We start from the raw sequence: 9477 nt of genomic DNA, 5'->3' as shown, positions 1-9477 counted from the left end.
TGTCTGACAGGTTGATATTTATACACTTACAAGAAAGTCCAGTTAATGCAATTATTATTCAAACGTACTAAAGCTAATGATGAAGAACCTGAAGGGTTCTATGAACTTCCCATTCTGCAAATGAGTAAGAAGGCACTCAAGATGCATTTACACTTACTGGGGACTGGAATGGGAATGTTTGAAACAAACAGAAAGGATACATGGTTGCAAAATATGGCCTTGGTCATTGTGTTAGATTGGGTTCTCTAGAGACACGAAAACAGTGAAACTTGTATGTTTGTATATAGAAAGAGATTTGTATTGAGAAATGGCTCACACCATTGTAGAAGTGGGCATGTACAGTCTGGTTCAAGTCAGGCTTCTGCTAACTTGTGAAAATGGATGAACAGGCAGCAGTTGATGAAGCAGAGGTGGCGGGAGCCACAGGTTAGCAGATACAGAGGTAAATAGCTATGAAGCTCACCAAATGAATCCACTGTCAGTCCCCTGATGACCCCTGAGATTTTCTAGTAAGCTCTTTGATTTTATCATCTTTTAAAAATATTCTAATTATTGGATTGTGCAATATGTAAATTATATATCAATAAAAGTGTTACAATTAAAACAAAAGCCAAGAAATAAATGTAACAAGGCTGCAGTTAGAAGAACATTAGAAGGGTTATCCAGAGAGATCAGTCTCTGGAAAGTACATCATTCTCGGTAAAGTAGACAAGCATCCCAAAAGAAGAACCCTCGCCCTGTAATGGATTAACACGGTGCTGCCAACCCGGGGGAAACATAACAAGAACTGTGTGGATGACACGGTACCAGGCAGCATTTTGTTCTGTAGTACACAGGTTGTTACAAGTTGGCGCAGGTTGTACACAGGGTGTTACAGGTTGTACACCGGTTGTTACAAGTTGGAACCAACTCAATGGTACCTAATAATCACAACATATACTTTGTAATAGTTTAAGTATTTAAAATCAAGCACTGCATCCTGTTTCCAGAAATTCATCATCCCACAAAGAGTAGAACTAGTTGTGTGTTTCCATCTCAAATTCAAAACGATTTTTTAAGTTATATTACAAATTGCTTTATGCACATTCTATGTTCTAATGGTGTCTGTTTATTCTTGTTGAAATATCTTGAATAATAGCACTAAGTTTTTTTTTTAAAGTCAGGTCATTTAACACACAGGTGTTATCTTTTTTGTCAAATAGTTTCCATTGCTATAGTCTCATCTAAAAATATCATTATTAATAATTTCCTAGGGACATAGCCAGGAGCCCTGGTGGTGCAGTGGTTAAGGATGGGGCTGCTAATCAGAAGGTCAGCAGTTCCATACCACCAGTCACTCCTGAGAAGAAGGTTGGGGCTTGTTAGTCCCTTCAAGAGTTACGGTCTCTGAAACTCACAGAGGCCATTCTACCTGCTCCCATAGGTCTCTATGAGACCACACTATGAGATGGCAGTGAGTTGGGGGCATAGAATGGGAGGTGGTGAGGAAATGGGGGACTAGCAAAAATGAGTTTAAGAAGAAAATGTTCTGATATTTATTGTGGTGATGATTGATCAACTCTTCTTAATATGATTGACCAATTGCAGCCTATGTGAATTATATGCCAAAGAAAATGTTAAAAAAAACAACATTTTAAGCTATGTGATTTTGGTAGATGAAGAAATAAAAGTTTAAAGAGTCCTGGGGATTTCTATTATTAATTTCTAATTGGAATCAAACCTTAATTTAGGCATGTATGAGAATACATACTGTCTAAAATAACAGCTATAGACAAAGATCTCTTGTTAACTTTTATGTTGAGTTAGGTAATTATATAGGTGCTGAAGTTGAATTATAGGAAAATTATAGGGAAAAAATCTCTGAGAATTTTCATTTTATTAACACAGTTCTATGCCTGCACACTCGTCCAGTCATACCATCATTTCTCATTCAGTCTGACCAGGCTCACAGGCTGATTGTCTGCTCTTGTTGAACAGACGGCTTTGTCTCCATCTGAACGCCAGATGCCGTGGTTGGCTGGGGTTCTGGACCGTGTTGCAATGTGGCAAGACTTCTCCCACTAAATGAATTATGAAGAAATCACATATTCCACATGACATGTGCTCACTGAAGTCCTGAATATAATGACATATAGGATATGCTTGATTATATCCATTATACATTTTTCTTTCTTCCCAAATATGCCTACTAGTGACTGAACACAAATGAGTATATGTGTATACACTACATATTGATATACTTAGATCTATATATACACATGGATATTTATTTAAAAAATACTTGATTGAAGGTCATTTTAACATTCAGATTTAAGAATGTTTATTGCTGTCATGTAAACCCATAAAATCACATTACTCTTCCTGTGGAACATTTTCTTCTTAGCTCAATACATTGATATCCAATTATAATACCAATAAATAATAATTTAACATACATAACATGTTCAAGAGATTTTGTTTTAAATAACCAATAACCTCATATGCATGTGAAAACTGAACAATAAAAAGGAAACACAAAGGAGAACGATGTATTTGAGTTGTGGTATTGGCAACGTATATTGAACACATCATGGATCGCCAGAAAAACCACCTGAATGCTTTTTAAGGGGATGATGGCAAGATCTTGGTTCCTAAGGAAAAGAGGGGTGGCTTCAACGCATGGTATGGATAAACAATAAAACCATAACAAATAAATGCACAACTAGCAACACTTAAACTAGGTAAGCTAGACTTTCTAAAAGGTAAATACTTAAGCTCATCAAAAAGGTTCACCAGAAAAGTAAAATGCTTATATAGAATGGGGGAAAATGGTGGTAATGGCAAATATGTCAATAATCTAATATCTAAGAGGTATAGAAAATGGTAGGACCTCAACATCAGAAAGACAAACAAGTCAACTTAAAAGTGGGCCAAAGACATGAACAGGCATGCCACCAAAGAAGACATCACTGCTATGGCATCAGCGCTGACTCATAGAGTCCCTGCAAAACCCAGTCGGCTTCTCCATAGAGCTTCCGAAGCTGTAATTGTTTACATTTATGTGAATTTGTATAAAAGATCACACAAGGGTCGCAGCTATTGACATTTCTAAGCTTGAAGGACAAGGGCCCTATTCTCGAGAGACAATTAGATCAATTGGAATAACACAGAGCATAAGGACAATGTTCTATCTCCTAATTTGCTAAATGTTGTCTTGGATCGGTAAAAACTTTTGAGCAGTCATCAAAGATACAGGTAACGACCCCTTCTTATACAGAGCAAAGAAGAATAAAGAATACCAAACACTCTAGGAAGCAATTAGTTCAAAAGACAAATGGCTTACGTAAACCATAGCATCTTCTAGCCAAAGCCCCCAAAATCTACATGATGTCCAGCTACCACTACAGCCCATTATGACCAGGGTCATAATAGGAGATTCTAGTTAGAATGGAAGAAATGTAGAACAGGACTTAAATTCATAAATAAAAAGATAGACTACTGGTCTGACAGAAACTGCAGAAAACCATTCTAACTTGGAACTGAAGTCATTCGGGAAGGTCATTTCTCAGCATATAGAATAAACATTGACACCTGTAAGGAAGGTGTGCCTTAGAAAAACCAGATGCACAAGGCCAGCCGGTTCCTATGTTCCTAAAAACAAAATGAAAAGACATAAAAAAGCATGAAAACGGGATGCATGGAAATGGGGAGTCCAAGATGGACATGAAAAGAGTGTAAACACAGTGCAGAGATCGCAGCCAATGTCACAAGGTCTATACAATGTCACAATGTATAGAGCATTGAAGGGGAAAATAACTTGCCATATAAAATTTCACCCAAAGCGCAACCAAATGTTCAGCAAATTAAAAAAATAAGTTTGGTATCGCTTACTTTGGGCACATAACTAGGAAAGAGGAATTACTGGAAGAGGACATCATGATGCCTAAAGGAGCGCTTTTGCTAGGTTCCAGCCCACAGCCCATTGTGTAGAGCAGAATCCAGTGTTTCTCAGCTCCTTGTCAACTGGCAGTCATTGCCATGGTAGAGTCCCTTCTTCCAGCCCCGTGTCAGCCTGTCTCGCTGAGTGTCTTTATCTTTGCACTCACTCTCCTACTTCCCCCACAGGCTGTTGACCCCTGATAACATGTCCAAAGGATGGAATGAAGTCTCACTATCCTCACTTCTAAGGAGAATTCTGGTTGTTTCTACCAAGACCGATTTCTTAATTCTTTTGACAGTTCCTGGTGTCTTCCAGATTCTTAGCTAACCCCATGCTGTAAAGATTTCGATTCCTTCTCATTTATTGTTCTTTTGTGTGCAGGTGAGGTGTTTAAAATACCACATTTTGGGTTAGGTATATCTTTGCCCTCAAAGTGACATCTTTGCTGTTGAACATTTTAAAGAGATCTTTTAGTAGATGGTACAGCATCAGTGAGAATGAGAAATGTGATAGATTTACACAGTGGGCAAGGATGATTCAGGATCAGGCAATATTGTGTTCTATTATCTACAAGGTCACGATGAGTGGGAGCTGATTTGATGACAACTAACAACAACAAATATGTAATACCAGTATGTCCATGAATATGTGTGCATGAATTCATGCACTTTCCAATGGTTTTCTCCAATGGCTCTTTAGGAAATGTCAATAGTTCAGTAAATGACTGCCGACCTAAAAGGTAAGCCTTGAATTTCCTTCCCTGCCTATAGGCTGCATATGGAATAAATTAACAATGAAAGCAAGAAAGCAAACAGGAATTTCGAGTCAAATAGCAGTCCCATGGGTAGTTGACATAGCTGACAAGAGGTTGACTATATCCTCATTGTCAATCAGCAACACCCGCATATGTTTTATATATTCTCTATATTTGGTTTGGACCTTTTTACGCTAGGTTCAAGTTCATGATCCCTTTTGGTTTTAAATCTTGCTGCTGGTCGGTGTAAGAAATGAAAAAAAAATCAAGGGTTTATGAGGGAGGAAGGGTGGGATAAGGGGGAAATGAGATGATAACAAGGGCTCAAGTAGAAAGAAAATGCTTTGGAAATGATGATGGCAACATATGCACAAATGTGCTTGACACAATGGATGTATGGATGGATTGTGATAAGAGCTCTAAGAACCCCTAATAAAATGATTTAAAAAAGAAAAACTTAAAAAAAAATCTTGCTGTCATACAGCTGCCAATTTAAGGTAGCGAAGGATAACACAATGGACCTCTGGGGGCAGACGTAGTTATACACTGGGCTGCTAACCACAATCCAGCAAGTAGAAATGATCAGCTACTCCATGGGAGAAAGATGAGGTTATCTGCTCTCAGGAGTGTTTACAGCCTCCATAGCCCTGTGCGCTGGTCGTTGGGATGGACTCAGTTAAGTGGGTTTGGTTTGGGAGAATCATATAGAGATATAGGTTAGTGACATAGAGATTCTTTTCCTTTTCTTCTTCCCTACTATTGAAATTCTGAGCACTATTTTCTCTGATTAGTTTGATAGATTCTTGGAGAGTCTATGGGACTTGCAGTCATGCAAGTCATTCAAGGAAAACTTAGCTCGGTGTCCTGGTTAATGAGTCTTTTATTCTGGTCGAATAAATCTAATCTGTGTACTAGAGAAGGAGCACACTGTCTTTCCTAAGCAAACAATGTTTCCAAGTGAAATTTGGCAGCCATCTAATGGGATGCAGTCTAATTCTTTAGTACACACACCTCATTATCAACAGACTTAATGAAATCTCTCATCAGTCTTCAGTACAGTTAATTGCTTCTTTCACTTTTTAAGTCTTATTTTATAACAATATCATAAACAAGTCACTGATGTCAAAAGGTTACCATAACTTCTATTAATCTTGATAAGTTGGTGTGCACCATACATACATTTGCCAACCCATCAAAATGTCGCTCAGGTCATCATTGTGTCGGTTCTCATCAAAAAACTTTTTATCACCAGCAACTATAGTGTGTCTTCTTTCAGGTACTTGGGTTTTTAGAAAATTTAACTAAATGAAGTAGAAGGAGAGGGTGAAAAGTATGTATTGTTTACCAATATCTATTGCCCCCCTAGAACCTATAGTAATGCATTTTTCATTGCTAGGCATGTTCACATCTAATCCTCCTTCACTGTTTTGTAAGGAAGTACTAAACAAAGTTAATATAAGGGAGGCATTTCTCTGTACCTCAATTTTAAGTAAATCAACCAATTATTATCGATAGAGTTTAAGTTGCAGTGCTACTGATTGTTTATTGATTACTTTAACTACAAGCACTGCTTTTACGTAGCATTAGACTGATAAAGATAAACAAGACGATGCTTTCTGCTCATTTTCTCAGATGGCAGGGAAGGTGGTTGCAAGAGTTGTGTTGTGTGCATGCCTTTGGAGACTATGATGAAAGCAAAAAGAAAGGAGCAGCCAACTCAGTGGGTTTAAGTGTGGAGTAAGAAACGAGGGACAGTGTTTCCCAGAGAAAGAACTGTGCAAAGGAAAGAGCCTATATATCATAGTCACACCTGAGTTTTGCGTTCATTTTTGTTATAACTTGTTGAGTAAGTGATAAGTTCCTAAACTATTTCAAACAAAGTTCCTGATTTTTAAAGTTAGCACAATAAGGAGGCCAAATGCTTCAAGGTTAACTATGATGGTTTTGAAAACTATTTCACAATATGCCATACCAGAGAAAGAATTAGTCTTCTTATCAGACTTGGAATATGATGTTTAAGATCCATTTCTGTGCAGATGAGACCGAGGTGCCTTAGCTAGTCTCCTAGAAATTAGATGCAATGGGAACAGTCTTAGAAGAAGAGCACATAGCAAAGTATGATGTGCAGGTGGAATCTAGAGCCACTGTGTGGATTCTGCTCCCAATCCTTCCATGGCAAGTTACCGAGCATCACCATGCCTCCCTTTCTTCATCAATAAAATGGTGATAACAATATTTATCATATTTTACCATATGTGTTTAAATTAGTTCCTTTTATATAACACTTAGAACACTTTCTGGGGAATTAGAAGCATGAATAAGAATTTACATATATGTAAATGAAAATTGACAAAATTTATTTGGGTTTCAAGAGTGGCCATCCTTATTTTACTGTGAAATATATATATATCTGTATACACACACACACACATATATACTATACAGTTATATACATATATATATCATTCATCTGTCAGCTTGTTGAATTGCAGCATATATATTGCTGTGATACTATGCCACCAGTATTTGAAACACTCTCAGGATTAACCATGGTGAACCAAGTTTTAGTTTTTAGACTAAGAACAAACTAGGAAGAAATAATAAGCTGTCTACTTTTGAAGTATTAGACACTAAAAACTAATGAATATCAGTAAATATTGTACTGTATAGTGCCAGAAGATGAACCTTTAATATTAGAAGACCCTCAAAATTCAACTGGAATAGATCTTAACTCATAAAAATAAAGTTTAGTTTAATGGAGCAAAGGTAACTAGACTTTTATGTACTGATAGAACATAACTCAAAATGAAATTTAACAGTTGCAAGCATCCATTAGTAATAAGTAGGTGAAATATGTAAAGTATGAATCTAGGAAAATTTGAAGTTGTATAAATTAAATGGAACACATAAAGATGAATATTCTAAGCATTAGTGAGCTGAACAGGACCAGTAATGGCCATTTTAAAAATTTCAAATACATTTTTATTGAAATTTATTTCCTAACACACTTAGCAGCAACAGTGACATATAATCCTATTACTACGATTATCAATAAGCAATACTCATATAAGGCTTACTATGGAGCCTAATTTGAAAAAAAGTAGAACTTTAGTGAATAAAGCATACCTGTCATCTGTTGTAATAAAATACTTTAAAAAGGCATTTACTCCAACTTGAAAACAGACAAAACAAATCAGATTTCTAAGTTTTAAACACAATAAGCAAGCAAAAAGAGGGAGAGAGGGGACTATGGTAGAACAGAAATGGGTTGATATAGTGAGAATATATAAATAACACTTTGTAATTGGCCATTTTGAGTTTTCTTTTTTTGTTGTTGACAGAACCATATTCTGTTGTTACCAATAATGGGACAATAAAGATGGGAAGAAATAGTTTAAAGCAAATAAAAATGATTTTAAAATGTGGGAGCTGATCTGTTTACCGACTGTGCTCTTTGGAAAAGGTGACTGTTGTTTCTGTGGAAACATCACCCAGTTTGTGTCAGTGAATAGAAACAATGGGTCAAGGATGGTTTTCCATTTCACAGTATAATAGTCATGGCCACTCTTGAAGCCCAAAGAAGTCATTTAAGTATTTAGTCCTAGTATTGGCCATTTTGAATAGGACAATCATATGCTTTACTATGCCGGGAATGACAACTTCAAGAGGAATGGCATTTCATTCATCGTGAAACAAAGTTTCTGTATCTTTCTGGAGGTATAATCCTGTTTGTTATAGAATAATATCTCCATGCTCAAAAAGAAATCCAGTTAGTGGAACAGATTATTTAAATTTATGTACCAACCACTAAAGCTAGTGATGAAGAAATTGAAGAGTTTTTTACTACATACTATTGAATATGCTGAGGTATCCAACTCTGTGGGCCATAACACAATAGGGATAACCTGGAGAAGAGTGGGAATTCTAGAACACTTCATTGTGCTCAATCAGAACGTGTACATGGGTCAGAAGATGGGTCAAGAAGCAGTTGTGAAAACAGAACAAAGGATACTGTATGGTTTAAAATCCAGACAGGTGTACAGCGGGGTTGTATCCTCTCACCATACTTTCTCAATCTGGATGCGGAGCAAATCATTAGAGAAGCTGGATTGTATGAGTATGAATAAAAATGTGGCATCAGATTAGAAGATTTATTAACAACCTGTGATATGCAGATGATGTCACCTTGCTTGCTGAAAGTGAGGAGGGATTGGAGCACTTTCTGATAAAGAATTGCAATCCTAAGTATGGATTAAAATTCAATGTAAAGACAACAATCCTCACAACTGGAGCAATCAGTAATATCATGATAAATGGAGAAAAGATTGAAGTTTTCAAGGATTTTGTCTTGCTTGGATTCACAATTAATGCTCATGGAAGCAGCAATCAAGAGATCAACAGATGCTCTATTAGGTAAGTCTGTTGCACAAGACAACTTTAGAGTATTGAAGAGCAAGGATGCTACTTTGAAGAATAAGATGCACCTGACCCAAGTTATGGTAGTTTCCATTGCCTGTAAAAGCATGTGGAAGTTGGACATTGAATAAGGAAGACCATGGAAGAATTTGGAGTGTGGTGCTGGAGAGGAATGTTGAAAGTACCGTTGACTGCTCAAAGGACACACTGATATATCTCGAAGAAGCACAGCTAGAATGTTCCTTAGAGAGAAGGATGGCAATACTTAGTTTTACGAACTTTGAAAATGTAGCTGAAACCCTGGTGGGGACTGAGCATGATAGTGGGACAGGAGGAAAGTCAAGGGAAATAGAGGAAAGAGCTGGGAGGCAAAGGGCATTTATAGAGG

General features: G+C 36.9%; 1 pseudogene; it reads left to right on the top strand.

The window, feature by feature from the left end:
- Positions 1–377: 377 nt before the first annotated feature.
- LOC101640578 overlaps positions 378–9477 on the top strand; it is a 67322-nt pseudogene continuing 58222 nt past the window's right edge.

Source organism: Echinops telfairi, unplaced genomic scaffold, assembly GCF_000313985.2.
Source record: "Echinops telfairi isolate 266 unplaced genomic scaffold, ASM31398v2 ScPeMD7_7468;HRSCAF=8506_0, whole genome shotgun sequence".
NCBI classification, from domain to species: Eukaryota; Metazoa; Chordata; class Mammalia; order Afrosoricida; family Tenrecidae; genus Echinops; species Echinops telfairi.
This window is presented reverse-complemented; position numbering and strand designations above follow the sequence as displayed.